General features: G+C 40.2%; 1 protein-coding gene across 15 annotated transcripts in view; it reads right to left on the reverse strand.

Moving 5' to 3' along the window:
• Positions 1-19,928, reverse strand: part of Tanc1 (tetratricopeptide repeat, ankyrin repeat and coiled-coil containing 1) — a 235,544-nt gene that overhangs the window by 182,195 nt on the left and 33,421 nt on the right. For 3 of the 15 annotated variants that reach the window (XM_048345399.1, XM_048345398.1, XM_048345395.1), the window contains exon 2: positions 15,231-15,330. The exons of the other annotated variants lie outside the window; for them this stretch is intronic. The gene's annotated coding sequence lies outside the window, so the exon portion shown is untranslated. The remainder of the gene's footprint in view (positions 1-15,230; positions 15,331-19,928) is intronic. 15 annotated transcript variants of the gene reach the window in all.

Genomic DNA, 19,928 nt, shown 5'->3' on the forward strand with positions numbered 1-19,928 from the left:
CTTCTAGTATGTAAACAAATCAAGGGCTGTATTTGTTTTATCATCATGTGCCAAAGACCTGTTATATAGTATGCTATCTAATAAACATTAGTCATCATAAAAATCTAAGTATTGTCTTCCCAGAGATCTTAAGCAGGTCTTCATGCTGCACAGTCTGTGTGCTTCCAAGCTGATTTCCTGACACCCTAGAGCAGGTAGGCTTCTGCTGCCCACCTCCACTTTTAATTCCCAGTTTGACATTACTTATGCATAGAACCTCTGAACACACAACCTTACTTAAAACAGCCTCCAGGTCAAAGGAGAAAGGTGAACATGGACATTATTAGATACTCTAAATGCTCAGGAGGCTCTCTTGTTGAATTCCCATGTTCTAACAGTGTAGTATACAAGATAACAAGTTTACCAAGTGATTGGTAGTTGAATATGTTTATGACATCACCTCTCCTACCTGAGTAATAGATTATTAAGAGTATCGGTTGAGAAAAGGTGGCATCCTGGCCACTCTCCATATATGCCTTCACCTCCAGAGCCACTTCCCTTCCATCAGCCCTCAAGTCTTCAATAACAGAATAATGCTACCAAAGGCAAGGAAAATAATATACCTAGGGTTTTCACGTCATTATAAATTAGTAGAACACTTCTCTTTCATAGTTTTGAAATGATGTAAAGGCATTAATCTATTCATTAATATCACTTGGGAAGCTGTCAGATGTCTTACAGAATGGAGGGGAGACCTTTCCATTACTCTTCAAATGTTCGTTCCTATATGAGAGTGCTCATGTCCTGTTCATACTTCTTTTGCTGGTAGGTATGACGAAAACATAAGAACTTAAAGGTCACAGTAATATGGATTCTTATATTGGATTCATTAATGTTTTTCAAATATAGACAGTTCCTCACTGCCCATGGTTCAATTTAACAATTCTTCAATGTCACAGTGATTTGAAAGTGATATACATTCAATAGAAGCTATATTGGGAATTTTGAATTTGGATCTTTTCCTAGGCCAGCAATAAATGGTATGATACACTTTCTCCTGGGAGCAGTGAACTACAGGTTCCCAGTTGGCCATGCAATTCTGATGGTCAGCAACCATTATTCTATAACACACTGTTGTCAGAGTTCTTTGGATATTACCTTGGTATTTTTGAGTCGACAAAATGCCCATCTGTGCGTATACTCAACCTTTTGGTACCAAGTAGGCTTTGTGTTAAGATCATTCTGCCCAACTGTGGATTGATGTAAGTGTTCTAAGAATGTTTAAAGTAGATTGAGCTAAGCATGAATGGACTAAGAAACAAACCACTTAAAATATTATGGTAAAGATGAATGACTCAGAAACTGTTTACGTGCGTGATAACATACTACTCCTTTAACAAATACTCCTTCCACAGATGATGGAAAGATAAAAGCAGAAGCCATGCAATGTCTCAAAAGAGCACCGGACCACAGGTCAGAAAAAAAAAAAGAAGACTGACAATATACTCAACAGATGTATTTGTCCTGAGGATTCTAGCTTTACCATATTACAGATGTGTGGCCTTGGACTAGTCTTTTCAATTGGTCAAGTCCTGAACAGCCTCATATGTAAATGCAACAAAAGTGAATTAGGTATGTTCAAATCTTCCCAATTCTAAAATTCAATAGAAATTCATAAGTTGTTTTCTTTTTGTTTTTGTTTCTTATGGTTGGTTGTGGGGCTTGAACTGCAGGCCTGGGCACTACCCCTGAGCTCTTTTGCTCAAGGCTTGCCCACTACCACTTGAGCTACAGTGCCACTTCCAATATTTTTTGTACTTAATTGGAGAAAAGAGTCTCATGGACTTTCCTGCCTGGACTGGCTTTCAACTGCAATCCTCAGCCTCCTGAGTAGCTAGAATTACAGATGTAAGCCACCAGCACCCAGCTAAATTCACAAGTTCTTAATCACCTAAGTCCTTAAAAAAGGAGTTGGGTTCACCCCTACCACAGTGGTGACAGGCAGGAAGCATGGAGCAAACAGCTGGTATTAAAATGAGGAGGTTTCGGTTTGTTTGTGTTACACACAGCATAGATTTGAATTTCTTTGGTGAGGCTTTTTCTAAAGGAAAAAAGAAACCACTTTAAAGTCTTATTTTAATCAGCATTGTTAAATCAAAGGATCCTAAAATGAAACAATAAATTATGAAGCTCTACATGAAAGGATATAAGTCTCTCATAATCGACTAGCTTTGTTTTGTTTTAAATTACACTTTTGGTGAACTCCTGGCAGCAGTTGGGAACAAATCAAGAACGCCACAAGTCTCATCATTTAGCATACATTTTCTGAAAATTACAGCTGACCTTTACTGAAAAGAGCAGCAAGATCCTGTCCCAGGGTTCAAACAATGGCAAGTAACAAGTAACCCAGAGATGCCAAACACCCAGGGTTGGGAATAAAGAAAAAGGCTATCCTGAAACTTCCAGGACAAAGGTCCCAAAACTTCACCGGCCACAGACATACTGTCTGGAACACACACTTTGTTTTGTCTTTAGCTGGATTTGGTTGGCCAAACTTAATTGGGAGGTTAGACATGAAGGATTCCTAAGATGAGGGAAGCTGGGATTTATAGCTGCTTATATTGTTAAAAAAAAAAAAAAAAAAAAAGCATTCCCTCTCAGCAATACAAGGGGTTATCTAAGTAGAATCTCTAATTCCACATTCCCTCTCAACCCCAACACCAGCCCTAAGGATGGACTGCACAAGGATCAGCCACCATTCACTCCCAGCTCATTCCTGGACTAGCTTGGCTGGCATTACCGAGCCTACTGTACCGAAGCAGAAAAGCTCTTAGGAGTCGGGGCTCTGGAGCTAGAATTTCAGCACTGCCAAATACAGCCCCGGTAATTATTTTAAGCATGTAACTCATCTCTCTGAGCCTCAGTTTCCCATCTGCAAAATTGGGATATGAACAGTATGTGTCACATGGGGCTGGTAAATTGTTATTACCTGCAAAGTGCTTGGAGCTGTGCCTCGTGCACAGCAACTGCTACATAAATATTAAATGTTACTACCTTCTGGCCCTGAAGGCATGAGAGTTTCAAATTTCTGTCCCAGCGCTTTCATATTCTACTGTTATCTGCCAAATTATTTTATGATCAAAAAGGAAATGGCATATGGCAAAAGCTGAACAGGTATAACTTAAGGATAACTAGAGCTTCCAGACACAAAGGGATAAATACATGATTCCAGTGCATGAGGCACCCAGAATCAACAAATTCAGAATCAGAAAACAGAATAAAGGTATAGAGGGACTGGAGAAAGGGAAATAGGAGCTAGTGCTTAATGAACACAGAATTTCTGTTTCAGGTGGTGAGGAAATTCTAGAAATGGGTGGTGGTGGTTACAAAATAATGTGAATGTAATAATGTGAATGTATTTAATGCCACTAAGTGCATACTTTAAAGGGACATATGAATTTTAGGATATATATATGTATATAAATATATAACTATAGTTTTAAAAAAAGAATAACTTTAGCCTACATGCTGATGTTTGCTATGGTAAGGTGTCAGTGATCCCAAAGATACCCAAACGCACTGTTGCCAAAAGCCACATGATGCACATGCCCTAACAGTTTGGGGAAAACAGTATTAACTATTTTAACAGCTGTGTTTCACAACAGTGGCCTTTCCTTTGAGCCTGGCGGTCTCAGGGGAATAAGTGCACTGCAAATACACTACGAGGCTTCTGAAATCAACAGACAGCAACAGGGCCGTTGTGTCACTGTAAGATACTCCATACAGGCTCCTCATTCATTTTTTTTCAACAAATATACAAAAGGAGAGGCTGCCTGACAAGTACCACATATCTGACTGCCTTTGAACTGTGGGGCACTGGACAATCCTGGCAAAAGATTTTAATCCACGCCTGTTCCATAATAGTATTACAATGCACATCCACCTTATAGAGGCAGGCTTTAAATAAACACACACAAGAGAATGTCCCCAAACTGTCCAAATCAGGGCTGTTTTATGTTGTGTTGTTTTGTTACTGGGACAAGGTCTTGCTATATAGTTGTAAAACTCTAGTTTCTCCTGTTTCAGCCTCCTGAGTGATACCGTTATAGGTAAATACCACCATGCCAAGATAATCTGGATCCATATTTTTACATTGCTACATGCTGCTACATTCTAAGGCATCTGTGTTTCACTTTGTAAAAAATGAGAGTATAAAATAAAAGCAAACTTAAAATTACTTTCAAAACTGTGATTAACCAAAGAAACACACAAAATAAACCCACCAAAATGTGTTCATAATCTTCCAACTCAGATCCACTGCAAATGTTTATTTCCTAACATTGACCAGGAGAGCCATCCCAGGTGAGGTGACAATCTTGAGTCAACCTAACTGAAATGAGCTCTAAACTAGCTCTAGGAAACTTCTCTAAACTTGGGTATTTCTTAAATAATCTGGTGCCTTTGGAGCACAAATGTTGTTCAGTATATGTCTTTTTTTTTTTTTTGGCCAGTCTGGGGCTTGAACTCTGGGCCTGGGCAATGTCCTTAAGCTTCTTTTGTTCAAGACTAGCGCTGTACCACTTGAGCCACAGCACAACTTCCAGTTCCTTTGAGTAGTTTATTGGCGATAAGAGTCTCACAGACTTTGCTGCCCAGGCTGGCTTCAAACCATGATCCTCAGATCTCAGCCTCCTGAGTAGCTAGGATTACAGGTGTGAGCCACCATGCCCGGTTTACAAGGCTTTAAAAAAAAAAATCCAAAGCAATGGGAGAATGTATGTTTTATCTTCTAAATATTCATGCACGGTGTAATTTCTCCTTGCTATTGCCTTTCAAATATAGTTTTTAATGGATTAATGGTCCTTTTTGTATAATAATGCCTAATATTTTCAAATAAAGTAAGCAAGTAATTAAATCTTATATGTTGAGTATCAACCCAAACTTGAGGTGAGAGAAACCACCTGATACCTTGATTTCCATTGTTGCCTGACAGTAAGACACCAAGTCCCCAGGTGGATGTATGTCCTATATAAGAAACCTCCCAACACTGATCATTTTTTCCTGAGAGGGCATTAAAGAAGTGTTCCAAAAAGACTAAAAGGGAAAAAGATCATAGGCAAAGTCCACAATTTATCCTCTTTAAAACCAATGTGTACATCAAATGACAAGTATTTTTATACTCCAAGGATCAAATGGAGAAAAGATAAATGTTTCTTAAAATTCACTGAAAAACAGCCTCAAGCAACACTGCTGCCATCTAAGAAATGACTTCCATCAATAAACCAGCATGGCAGAAACTGAGCATTTCTTTTAAGGAGAAAATGTGGCCTTTCTGACCAAGCTACATATAAACCAAACAACAAATATTTATCAAATATTTATTAAATAGTGCAGAAACAACACTGAATTGTAAGATATAATGACTGTGACCCAAGATCCCTGCTGTTATGGGTTGAATTACATCCCTTCCCTGTTGAAGTCCTAACACTAGCACTTCAAAATGTGACCTTATTTAAGAGAGGTGATATTTATATAGAGGTAATCAAGTTAAAAGAAGGTTATAAGGGTGGGCACTAGTCCAATGTGACTGATCTCTGTATAGAAAGAAGGAAACATTTGGGCACAGAGACAGGCAAGTATTGAGGAAAGACACAGGAGATCAACCCAAAGAGATGGGTTTGGGACAGATCCTTTCTTACACAGCCTCAGAGAGAACCAGCTCTACTCATACCTGATCTTAGACTCCCACACTGTAACTCAGTGACAATTACCTTCTGTTCTTAAGGAACCCAGTTTGTTACAGATGTGACAACAGCCCTAGAAACTAATGCAGCTACTGACCAATTTCAGTGGCCTCAGAGTCAGTCTTCAAGTGTACCCCCAACAAGTTTCACTTGAGAGAAGGTCCAAAGGCACATCCCACAAGCCTTCAGACATTATGCAGCCAGTCAGCAACATTCAGGCACAGTAGGATTACAGGAAAAAGCTCAAATTCTTTGTACCCTTCTCTGTAAAGAGCAAACCACCTCACTTCATGAGAAACAGATGGTGCTTGCAAATTTACCACACTGCTAGATCATGGAAAAGTATGTATAAAGCAAAAGCACCAAATTCTTTGCTTATCAGTCAACAAAAACAAAAAGCTGAAATGATTTTTAAGAACTGGGCTATTGTCCAGAACAAATGACAAGTTTATGATACATATCTCATGCTCTGTGAAGTTTGGGGTCATCATGACATGTTATCCTCCATGTCTCACCCTCTCAGGACACAATTTTACTGTAGCAAGATGATGTAACTGCTCTGCTTTGTCCACCAAACAGAATACAGTATGCCTTCAATATGTCAGCCTGTTTCATCTCCCCAAATGCATAATTGATCTTCAATATTTTATGCTCCAGTTACTGTCCCAAAGCAGATTGGGACAAGGTTCATCAACTGTTTCTTCCTTTTAAGTATAAAAGTGATCTGAACAATTGAAAAACTGTTTTCAGTTTTTCTTGGAGTAATATGCTCATGACCTTCCCGTTTCTCTGTCATTCACATACAAACCCCTCACATGTCACAAAGGGGTATGTAGCAATATACATACATAAAACCTCAATTAAAAAAACAGGCCTACATATCCTATGAAAAACCACTAACAAAAAGACAAGAATTGTCATCCTTCAGACACTGACAGAGTAGCTGAGTAGCTACTTAAATTCTCCATAGAAACAGAATTAGGACCAGTGTCAAATAAAAATCAAAAGTTTAAACTCCCTTAAAAAATAAATCTAGACCTATATATTTAGGTCATTTTATTTTTAGCCCCAGTCTCCTAAATGACCTGAATATCCCAACATCCATTCTAAGTGACAAGTTCTGTAATTCTTATGAATAATTTAGTTGGGAAAATATGCTTTACTTGTTGTTGAATAAAAATGTTGCTTCAGAAATTGACAAGCCAGTTGCCCACAAAAAAAAAAAAAGTCTCAGAATTGTCTGCCTTGGCTGGCTTCGAACCTAGATCCTTAGAGCTCAGCCTTTTTTTTTTTTTTTTTTTTTTTTTTTTGCCAGTCCTGGGCCTTGGACTCAGGGCCTGAGCACTGTCCCTGGCTTCTTCCCGCTCAAGGCTAGCACTCTGCCACTTGAGCCACAGCACCGCTTCTGGCCGTTTTCTGTATATGTGGTGCTGGGGAATCGAACCTAGGGCCTCGTGTAAATGAGGCAGGCAGTCTTGCCACTAGGCCATATCCCCAGCCCCTTTTTTTTTTAATCCAATTTCACTTTTATGAAAGCTGGTATTTTCAGTAGAATAAAACAAATTATCCAGAATGATGAAGATTTTGAGACAAGAGCACTTGCTGTTGGAAATTGAGGCTTGGTTGGTTCCTGTTCCTTTCATGGGGAGAGTAACCCTCAAGCTCACTATCTGGGCCTTTCTCCTGGGCTCACATTCAGACTTCCTAGAAGCCTTAGCAGCTTTTTAATCCATGAAGCTTGGGAACAGAAATGGATAGGCAGCCCTCCCCCCACCTTCTTATAGGTCCCTCCTGCAACCCACACTGGTAAATCCATCCAGCTACATGACAGTGGCCTTCACAGGGTCACTGATGGCCCAATACTGCCAGGCAGCAGGCCAGCAAGTCTACCATGGAATTTGCTATTAGGACAACCACTGCTGACTCATGCTATAGACTGAATGTGTCCTCTAGATTCATGTTAATGTCATTTGCAAGAGGGCCTTTGGGAAGTAATTAGGATTAGAGAAGGTCATAAGGACCTTGTGCTGGTATTAAAGGCTTTTTGCCTAAGTTGGCATGCTTGCTCTGGATCTCCCCATGCTATACATTCTGACACATTAGGATGCAGCATGAAGACCCTCACCAGATGCAGAACGGAGGCTGATATCATGCTCTTAACTTCCCAGCCTTGTCCCATGAGCCAAAAAGCTTGTATTCTTTATAAATTATCCAGCCTTAGTCATTTTGTTATTGCAACAGAAAACAGACTAAGACAATACTACTGAAATAATTTTCTCTAAATACTAAAGTCATATACTCCAATTACAGTTCTATCCACTAAGAAAAGTACAATCTGAACCGGAGTATCATTTACTGCCTCAAATGCAACAAGTGTTTTCCTTTCCAAGAGGCAGGATGTGAGATCTTGCTATCTCTATAAAGATTATTTTTACTCCTAAGTTACCTGTGAGAAAACAGAAAGACCTAGAGAAAATACTGACTTTTTTCATTTCATTCAGAAATTACAAGGAATCACTGTTACTATTATGATTGTTTCTCAACAGGACCTTGCTCAGCCACTTGTTAGTGGCAGCTAAGTGAACTTTCCATGCTACTACTCCTCCTTAGTTGTAAAACAGGAACGGTGATGTCCCTTCCTCATGGGTGTGATTTAGAGTACGTGAAATAATGAAGGATTAACGGAACTACTGCCCATAAAGCAGCTGGAATGCACACAATGCACAGTGCTTAATAAATGTCCTCTCCCGTCACCTATTCAGAATGGATATACTGAACCATACAGAACCAGCAGCGGCTTTCGGAGATTATTCCAGCAGGCCTTGCTTTTTGTTTTTTAGGTGAGGAAACTGAGACCCAGTATGAACAACTGATCTGTCAAATGTCATTTCCATGTTTCTACAAAGATCTTCATCTCTACAATTACACAATTCTAAATGTTGTCCGTTCCATATCTTGAAATAGGATTTGGCAGGTTATAATCTGTAAACTAGAATTGAGTGTTGGTATTAAATCCTTCTTTACCATACAAACAACAGGGAGGCCAGGCTCCTGCTGGGGAAAGAACTTCCATTCTCAGAGTGAAGACTGGGTGCTCACATTCAGCTGATGAGCAACAGCTCTGGAATCAGCACGACTTTTCTTGGCCTGTTCTTTCAATGAAGCATCTTGCTTAAGGACACCCTGCAAGCTCACATCTCTATCACTTCTAAGATTGGCAAACTATTGTTATTATGGTTTCTCAACCGTATCAAAGCTACATAAAAAGTTAGCCACAAAAGCAATAGGTTTCCTTCATTGGGAATAATTAGTACATGTCTAGGATAATCCTAGCAGAGAATTACAATAGCTCAATAGCTGTGTCCATATGAGTACATAAGATGATGCTAAGCAAAATGAACTCCAAGTTATGGAAACAAATGGTTTATCATTGCTGTTGTCATTTTCAACATGCCATGTGAAATAATGCCCTTTTTCTTTTGTCTTTCTTCCCCATGGTTTTGCCCCTGATGTCACTGTAACTGATTTGGTACCCTGGATATTGTATATACATGTATTGGAACTAGGGAAATGAAAGGAAATACTAAAATGAAGAGACAAAGGATAAAAAGACCAACCAATGCAATAGCAACACTTATAAAACTATATGGTGTAAACCAAGTGTACAACTCATGAGGGGAGAGGGAAATAGGGAGGCGGAGGGAAAATGAAGGAGGAGGTAACGATTTGGATAAGAAATGTACTCACTGCCTTATGTATGAAACCGTAACCCCTCTGTACATCACCTTAACGATGAAGAAATGAAGAAAAAAAAGTAATAGGGTCTTTTTTTAAACTAAGGAATGGTACTAGCTTTTCAGACCTCATACTTGCTAAACAGAAGCTCTAGCACTTAAGCCATGCCCCTAACCCATTTCTGCCTTATTTATGTTATAGTATTTTTTAGATAAGGTCTCATGCTTTTGCTTAAGGCTAAACTTCAACCAGGTCCTCCTACCATACATACACTTCCTACATTGGTGAGATTACAAGTATATGTTGCTATACTCAGCTAACTAAGTCTTATGTGTAATAAAGTTTAGGAATACTTATTACTAAAATTCTCTTAATATTATGATTGTTATTTAATAAAATTTCTCCAGGGATAAACATTGCTAAATAAACAAATAAGCCCCTAGTAGCCAATCTTTCAAAAAGTTCCTGAAGGATTGGAAGGTATCCATCAAACAGCCTATATTTGCTTTTTCCCTCTGGTTCTTTAATACCTAGCCCACCTATTTCCAGGAGTGATTTTTTTTTCCTCAGTTGCTGTGAAATGTTCCTGCTAAAAACACTCCAGTAACACTTAAATACCTTATTGTTAAACTGCATAAAATCCTATCATTACTGAAGTACTGTCAAATTCCACCTTTTCTGGTAATGTTTTTATAAACATAGACAAATGGCTGGGAATCAGTGGCTCACACTATAACCCTAACTACATAGGAGGCTGAGATGTAGAAGATTGAGATTCAAAGTCAGCCAGAACAGAAATGTCTATAAGACTGCATTTTCAAATTAACCATCAAAAATCCAGGCTGAAACTGTGGCCCAAATGATAGAGCACTAACTGAGCAAGCAAATCTAGCAAGCACAGATCCCTGAGTTCAAACCCTGGTACCAGAAAAATAAATATAGATGGATACATATAGATATATATAGAGAGAAAGAGTAATCTGCCACTTATTTCTCCAGTCTACTTTTAATTCTTTAGGAAACAAGTCCTCTGAATTCTAAATCTGCCTAAAATTATGCCAAGTTATGAGCAACTAACCCAGTCTACAAGATCAATAGCAAACTACAATCAGTCTAGCCCAGTCACTACCTCAAATTCACATTCACTAGAATGCTCTGGTCTGAGATGGTTACTGGTGTTGCTAGGCTGAGAGGTGCTGCCCATGCCTGCTTGAGGACGTTCCCCAGATAAGCAGAGGACAGTTAATTCACTTTGCTAATCTGTAGTCATGTGATCTTTTGAACCCAGATATATATATATGATGGGTTTGGTAATCTTAGAATATGTGAGTTGCCAGGAACTAAAGTTCATTGACCAAGAAATATCCCACTTTAGAGTAAGGACACGTAGCAGGACACTTTCCTAGCAAGTGCCAAACCCTGGGTTCATTCTATAATAACAACACATAAAACAGGTAAGCATCGAAGTGCAGTTTTACTTCTGCCTTTCCAAAGTTCTCAGCCATCTTATACTTCTTACTAGCTTTTATCTACTGAAACTCAACAAGGCTGAGTTCACTAGTTTCATCTTCTTCTTTCTTTCCTGTTTTTTTCTTTAATTGGTGGGGCTGGGGATTGAACCTGAAGTCTTGAGCATGCTAGGCAAGTGTTCTCCCATTTGAACCATGCCCCTAGCCCTTCAAATAATTGAAATACCTCTCAAACTGAAAAGCAATTTTGCATGTCTTGTCCATGAACTATGTTTTCCCTCTATTCCACAAAGTCCAGCATTATAAATTATGAAGAAGTAATAATCCAACCATTCTAAAGGGGGCACTTTAATCCTTAGAAGTTTGGTTCATGATACTTTAGCAACATTTTAGACAGATGGCCAGGGAGAGTTTCTGGTTTACTCTGCACACATCCTATACTCAATCTGCTTGATAGAAGAGCTCTTTATGGATAGTGGACCCCTCCAGGAACTTATAAGCCCTTCAAAAAGTGCTGCATGTTTTCTCCTCAAGATTGCTATCTTCCTAAACCAGATGTTTCCAAAGTAAAGAGTGGGAGGTAATCACCATGGGTATAGAAAGGAAATATTGAAATGTCTAATCATGTCTGCTTGTTTCATTCTTTCACTTCTACTTTTGTGTATCTTACAAGGCAAACAACTTATTACTAAACAAGTGAATAACTGTAATTTATACATGTACAACAGTTGCAGATGTGACCAAAAAACATACTTTGCTGATAAGACTGCAATGTCAAAAAATGTTTAAGTAGTACTGAACTCCAGAGGCACACACATGTAGTTCCAGCTATTCAGGAAGCAGAGGTAGGAAGCTTGCTTGAGACTCATAGTTCTAGGCCAACCTGGGAAAGTAACATAACAAAGACTGCTGGGCTACTATACAGTCACTCTTTTCCCTAATGTTTTCTTGGTATTATATGAACAATTCCAACTAAAATAATATATCCTAGTTTTCTGGGTCCCAACATGTTTTATATGCCTGTAGTGTAACCCAGTATCAGTCTTCACTTTTGGCTGTCCTATTATATATCAATTACATTCTTTATACAGGTGTATTCTTAAAGAATATATTCTTATATAATATATATTACATATATAATTATAACATATTATTTCTTAAAGAATATGTTGTTTTTACCTCAAAATTAGTAATTAATCTTTAAAAAAATGAATAAGGAAAAATTATAAACACATAGCACTTACAAAGTACAGGGCACTGTTCCACGTCCTTTCTCATCTTTGTAATGTTATAAAATTGTATTTGTTTTTAATAAAAAATAATTCTTAAGATCAACATATATTAATAGGTAGAAAACTGACTTTTGCAAAATCCAAGACCCCTCTATATCCAATGAGGAGGTTCTAAAGGCAAACCACTATTCTCTGTGACTTCTACTATTTTCAAGGAATCCTGTTATTAACCATGTTGGCTTGGGTAGGCAGCATTACCTTCATGTGCCTCAGGATCCTTATCCACATTAAGTTCATTTGCTGCAGTGCCTACTACATGCTCTAACATGAGAGCATGTCGTTCTTGGCTAATCTCAGATGTACAATGGTGAAGACAAAATTCTATTTCCAAGAAGCTTATTAGGTAATTCCAAGAAGCAACTAAAGATAACTATTTATTATCATGTTAGCCTTTTGTTTGGGGCTGTTTTGATTTTTGCTTGTTTGTTTTTGCAGAGTTAGGAATCATAACGAGGTCCATGCTAGGTAAATGCTTTAGCATTAGTTCCTAGCTCCCCCAAAGCCAGCCATTATTATTCCCCAAAACAAAGGACTGCTTTATGACTCAGTTACTATTTTTAATAAGGATATTTGATCCACAAGCCAGTGGTTCATGCCTGTAATCCTAGCTACTCAGGAGACTGACCTCTAAGGATCACAGTTCAAAGCCAGTCCAGGTATAAAAGTTCCTGTGAGACTCTTATCCTCCAATTAACTACTCAAAAACTGGAAGTAGAGCTGTGGTTCAGTGGTAGAGTGCTAGCCTTGAGCAAATAGAGCTCAGGGACAGTTTCCAGTCTCTGAATTCAAGCCCTAAACCCCACTTTTAAAAAGGTATTTGATTACTTAATAATTTTGAAAGTTGAAAAAATTTACTATGGAAATATCTTATTTTAATAGGCAAGTTTTACCTAGATCCTTAATGTCTCTTAGCTATTAAAAAGGACAGAGAAAGAGACAATAAAAGATCAATGAGAATGTGGCACCACAGAACACATATGCTTTCCACCTTTCCTTATTGCAAAGCACTCTGGATCCCACCAGCCATTGGGGCTAAAGAGCACAGCCAGGGACAAGGACCTGCAAATGACTTTTAATGTACAGAATCCCGCCATGCTCTGGATACTCCCAGCACTTTTCCAATGATGCTGATGAAGGCCTCTTTACACCTGGAGATTACAGCTGACGTGCTGTACTGCAGACTGCCTGACAGCTGCAAAATTCAACTGCAGTGCAACTTAATCCCCAATGATGCTGTTTCCACGCTGCCCTTACAGGACCTGTCATGAGACATCTTCTTATCCATTCAAAATTATTACATAATCACACACTGCAACCTGTGTGGTCACCACGGTTCTAAGAAAGCATGGCTCAAACAGCCTGACTTTCAGCACAGAATTTAAAACCACCAACAGGAGAATAAAAGAATCAAACTGAATCCAAAGTAAACACATGGAGTAAAATGATAACAGGAACTCAAGAGAACATTTCCCTTATAAACAGCTTAGATCACGTCACAAACACCTCACTAAATCCAAATATCTGAAATAGATCAGAATATCTACCAGCGGGTAGGGGAAAGGGGTGTCACATTCTCCACTGACCACCACCAAGACTGGACACACCTTAGGAGTTTCAGGTGATAGCCATAAAAATCTTCCTATGGGGGCTGGGAATATGGCCTAGTGGCAAGAGTGCTTGCCTCGCATACAGACATGAAGCCCTGGGTTCGATTCCTCAGCACCACATATACAGAAAAAGCCGCAAGTGGCACTGTGCCTCAAGTGGTAGAGTGCTAGCCTTGAGCAAAAAGAGGCCAGGGACAGTGCCCAGGCCCTGTGTCCAAGCCCCAGGACTGGCAAAAACAAAACAAAACAAAAAAACAAATTTAAAAAGTCTTCCTACGGAGGCCAATATGATCCATATCCTAATATTCTTATCTCATGCCATTCTGCTAAAGAGAGAAGAAAATCTGTGGCAAATACCTGCAGTTGGCTAATCACCTGTAAAGCCATGTAGCTGGCCATGAGTTGACCTCACCCATGGTATTTGCTCTGTCAGCAAAAGAAAACTATTCAAGCCTCTTCCCCTCTGTATCCATGCACCTCCATGCAGTGTCAAGTTGCTGCCTTTAGACTCAGTGGGTAATGTGGCTCCCCCAGGGCAGGCAGGCAGGCAGGCAGGCAGAAAGGAGGAACACTCAGAAAGAGGATGAAAAGTGGGGAATGGGTTGGGTTGAGCCACTCAGCACTATCCATTCCTTTATCCCCTCTAGCCAATGGTCCCGGTCTGGGAAGAATGTTCTGTCAACCTGTCTGTAGATGGCACAGACTCCCCAACACTGGTTCCTCATGCCCAGCCCCCTTCTCCACTACTTCCACTGTGGCATTGTTCTCTAGGTGGGTTAAGTAGGGACTATGGAATCAGTAGGACCTGGCAGCCTCCACCATTTTCCCTTGGGCAGGTTGCCTAAATCTCTTTAAACCTGAGACCCTTCATCTGCACTGCAGGGCTTACCTCATCTCTGAAAGTAAGGATTAAGTGGAAATACAGGGAAAGCATTTATCAAAATCCCTAGCATACATCCAAATATTTAATAAGTGCCCATTTTGTACCAGAAAAAGGTTTTTTTTAAATGACAGTGATTATCATTCCCTCCATCCCATCTTTTTTTGTGTGTGGTAAAACAAATATTACATAATAGAGTTTACTATTTTGGAAACTACAGTTGGTTCAGTGGAATGAAGCACATTTATTTTGTTTTGAAAACATCACCACCAATCTACAGAACTTGCTACTCTTCCAGATCTCTCCCCACTTCCATGGAAACTTTATCACTGAACACACTCCCTCTCTTCTGCTTGACAGCCACTCCACCTGAGGCATTGGCTTAAGTACAGCTCCAGACAGGCAGAAACTGGACAGTGTCCAGCCACTGCTTCTTCTAACCAAATGTACAACTGCTGCTTCTTTGGGATGTTCACTATTTACAGTCATATTACCCTATACCCCAATTCTCAGTGAACACCTACCTATTTCTCATTCACCAAGAAAAGAGAAGGTCCTTAGATTACAATGTTCTCTTCTGCACTTTCTCCTGAGGGATGTTCTTGATTGGCCAAGAGTCAGCTCCTAAACAAACACAAGCACAGGGATAACTTGGATTAGAATCTCAACTCCCATCTTTTATTTAAAATGTGATCTGCAGTAATTTCTTGCCCTCTCTGGGCCCTGGATTGCCTCATCTATAAATGAGGATAACTATTTATGGGGCCAGTGTTGGATAGCTCAAAGCACAGGTGATACAAATGTCATCCATCATTAGTGGTACACTTGCACTCCCACCTTAAGCACTTGAGTCCAACCCATTCCCAGGCACATGTCCTAGTCAGCAGCATCCTTCCATTTTCACAATCATCGGTCCTCCCAACCTTCACATCCCTCCTTTCCCAAAGACCTTCCTGTGTCCTTGAGTGTGGTTTCTTCATTCTCTGGTACTGTGGATCCTACAGCTAATACACACACACACACACACACACACACACACACGCACGCACGCACGCGCCCTGACAGTATTCTGCAGCCCTCTTGTTAAGTCACACTATGGAAGCAAGCACCAGGTCTCCGCTTCTTCTCATCTACACTCCAGGCCCACTGCACAGAGGATTTGCATCACTGTGCAGAGAGAAAAGGCCAGGCACTGAAATTCTCAGAGCCAGCAAGGCCCTCAGTAGCCTAAAAACCAAGGTCCCACCCATTCCCCTCAACAGCTGTTCCACATTTATCTTTCTCAGTGCTGACCCACAGACAAGCTTTCCTAAAGATCCTTTTCTGGCTTCCTACTACATAACCCATTCCACACTTGACCAGGCACACCACACCATTCTCAACCCATGCCTGCCAGCTCCTGGTGTCAACTTCTACCTAACTCCCATCTTTAAAAAAATGAAATCACCTCCACCAGGAAGCCTGCCCCACCTCTCTAACCCTCATGCCCTCCATCAACTTCACTATTTCCTCTGATTGTCTTTCTGACAGAACAGAGGCTACATCACCCACTGTGATTCTCCAGTGCCTGGCAAATCAGTGCATCAATAAATGCTGAACATATACAGCGATAGTACAGCAGATCTGCTTTCTGCTAGGAGGTGATATTAAAAATATCAATTAAGACTCATAACTCATCACTTAACCTTTCCTGTGATCTAGAATGGGAAACATCCCCTGCCCAGAACAAATACTCCTTTGATGAAAGAAAAGACCAGAAACAAAAATACTGCCTCTTCCTCCACCAAAACAGAAAACCCAAAATAGGAAGACAGCTTATTAAAAATGCCCAGCTGACACTGGCTTAGGTAGGGATAAATGCAGTTGTCCAGGCCTAAGAGAAGAAGGGAAGTTTATTTTGGAAGGCTATTTGAGGGAGACAACAATATTCACATGCTAAACAAGAAAGATGACCAAAATGATAAATGCCAGGTCTATTTATAAAGCAGAGGAGGAAAAGGAAGCAGGTAACTCCAATGGAAATTTCCTTCCTTTGTCTAGCTTTGCTTCTGGTATGGGTATCACATGAATTTCTTGATACTAACTTTTTGACAATTTCATTTGTAGGAAGTGATTTCAAAGGGCCAGGGAGCTGCAGATGGTACCTCGGGGCCCATCTGTTTAAGGATGAAAGCTCAGTGCACACCATTACATCACTCTGACCTTCCTCTGCAACTTCCTATCTGACAAATCTAGATGTTTGCTTGGTCAACAAGATATTTGTGTTTGTCTCCAGCCTCAGGCTTTGGTTCCTGATTGGTTTTAAAATCATTATGCACTCGAACTGAATAAGGGTACTGTTAGCAGCTGAAAGGTCCTCCTCTGGGCAAAGCCCCAAGTCTGTGGCCTGCAGGGAGCGACTGCAGTCCTTTCTGCATAATTACACTCTCTCCTGATATGCACTGATCAGGCCTCCTACCCTCTCTGGAGCCAAACCTCCCTTTTCCCACTTTGTTTTCTCAGTGGACCCCAGGGGAGAAAAGAGGGGTGTGGTGAGGTAGGCCAGCCGGCCTAAGGCTCTGCTCAAATGCAACACATACCAACTTTAGAGGCTGTCACAGACCTGACTCCTCATCCCAACAACATCCTCCACACTGCCCACATGCCAGGAAATCAGCTCATAGACTCCACAATGAACATCCGGTACCCACACATATGCCAAGCAAGTCCACCTGACCTCTGGAATGTGATCACCTTGGAAAGTGCAACTATAACCTATATCTTCTTCAACTGTCCATCTTCCTCGACATACCACAGGGTGCCACCACAATCACAGCCAACTATACTGTGTCTAGTGGGTGCTGGACAAACAACCTGGGCAGAGAATGTAAAAACCACTTTTTAAACAGGGTTGGCTTGGTTTGGATTGGTAGAGGGCTCAATGCACAAGTACTACTGCTTAAAAGTTACTTTTAAAATAAGATGGATTGGGGAGCTGGGGATATGGCCTAGTGGCAAGAGTGCTTGCCTCGTATACATGAGGCCCTGGGTTCAATTCCCCAGCACCACATATACAGAAAACGGCCAGAAGTGGCGCTGTGGCTCAAGTGGCAGAGTGGTAGCCTTGAGCAAAAAGAAGCCAGGGACAGTGCTCAGGCCCTGAGTCCAAGCCCCAGGACTGGCAAAAATAATAATAATAATAATAATAATAATAATAATAAGATGGATTGATGGGAAGATAATGGAGTAAAGAAAAGGTGCCAAAAACCAATGGTAGGCTTTCACTGTCCATTTCTTTTTACTTCTCCGTATGTTTGAATACTTTCATAAAACTTAGGAAGCAGTGTTTCAGTGCCCTTAAAAAGTCAATGAAGCTCTAGACTTCATTTGAATTTCACTAATTTTCCACTAATGTCCTTTTTCTATGTCCTTGTTCTGATGGTACTGAGGTCTGAACTCATAGCCTCAGGTTTACTCGGCTTACTCAGTCAGCTCACGTGGCTAGTCCTCTACCACTTGAGCCATGCCACTAGCTCTGCTTTTCACTGGTTATTTTGGAGCTAGAATCTCATTGACTTCCTTGCCCTAGCTGACCTCACACTGTAATCTTCAGCATCCCAGCCTCTTGTGTAAGTAGAATTATAGGTGTGAGCCATCTGTGCCCTGCTGACCTAGACAGGCTTAAAGACTGCTGGTCCAATATTTTGTAGACCGTCACTCTGATTTTTTTGTTTTGTTTTTAACAGTCAGACTGGGGTTTATAGGTTTGGGAGGAAAACACATCATATTAGGAGTGCATGATATTGCCTTTCAGTGCACAGCTAAGGTAGGATTTGCCAGGTTTCTCCCCTATAAATGTACTTTTTCTTCTCTTTCAAAGACTAGCCTTTAGAAGTGAGTCACAAAATTCCACCCACACTCAAGAAGCTGGAAGGAGTAGTTTAAGCCCCAGATCGTGAAGAGAAAAGTATCGACATAAAGTAGTTGAAATTTTTCTATAAGGAAGATGTCTCCTCTCCTAGTATGACTTTATGTATTATATATAGTCTATATATTAATTTGTGTATATACTTTGGACTACCATGCAATACCACACTATTTCTTTTGTTGTTCCAATTGTTCAGCTTTGGCTATTATGATCTCAAAATTGGCTCTACCATCCTTTTGGCATGCCCATGCCTTTCATTTTTTGAGCCATTCCTTATTTTCTCACAACGCAAGATGCTCCCAACCTATAATTATCCATTTCTTCAAGGAGTCCTGGTTACTGTTACTGGAGAACAATACTTACGAGTGAAGATCTGAGTGTGCTTCTTGCTATTACTGCTAAGCATTCTTAATGGGTAGATCTATAAAATGCCGGTGTGTACACTAACCATGTACACCTATGTAGACACAGTAACTTCTCTGTAAGGAATTCTGTGTCAGCAGTCATGCTGAGGTCCCTGACGCTATAGTTCATTCCAGCTGACCTGTGACTTCCCTCTCATCATCCACAGTCACTTAGCTCTGTTTCACAAGCACAGTTAACCTATATACACCAAAAGCAGTTTGAGAATCATTAGCTCAGAGCCCATGATCATGAGTAATGTAACAACCAGCGTAGTGTACTTGTTCTTTCTTTGTCTTTAGGCTTAAGAGTCAAAACACCAATTTCCAAAGTGAACTAGGTCCCTAATCTTCAGTGGCAATAATTACAACTAATTCAGTGGCTAATACAACTATAATACAGGTAGATGCACTTCTGTCACAGTCTACATCTGTAAATACCTAGTAAATATGTATATACTCGCATGGCTACTAGATTTTTTGCTTAATTTGAATACACTAAAGTTCTTTAGTGTCTATCTTATCAAAATAAAGTATTTGCTTAAATAAGCTACCACTACTTCCTATTGGTATACAAGTTTTGCTTTATCCTTTGCTCTGTAATGCTTATATACTTCTGGACAGCTTAGTTCAGTTCTGGACTGCAGTGCTTCTCAGATCTTAGTAAGATGAATGGAATCCACAAATTAATTCATTTAAAGAAACAGCTCTGGGCTGGGAATGTGGCCTGGTGGTACAGTGTTTGCCTAGCATGCATGAAGCCCTGGGTTCAATTCCTCAGTACCACATAAACAGAAAAAGCCAGAAGTGGCGCTGTGACTCAAGAGATAGAGTGCTAGCTTGAGCAAAAAGAAGCCAGGGACAGTGCTCAAGCCCTGAGTCCCAAGCCCTAGGACTGGAAAACAAAAAACACT

The sequence above is a fragment of the Perognathus longimembris genome, chromosome 4, assembly GCF_023159225.1.
Source record: "Perognathus longimembris pacificus isolate PPM17 chromosome 4, ASM2315922v1, whole genome shotgun sequence".
In the NCBI taxonomy this organism is placed as follows: Eukaryota; Metazoa; Chordata; class Mammalia; order Rodentia; family Heteromyidae; genus Perognathus; species Perognathus longimembris.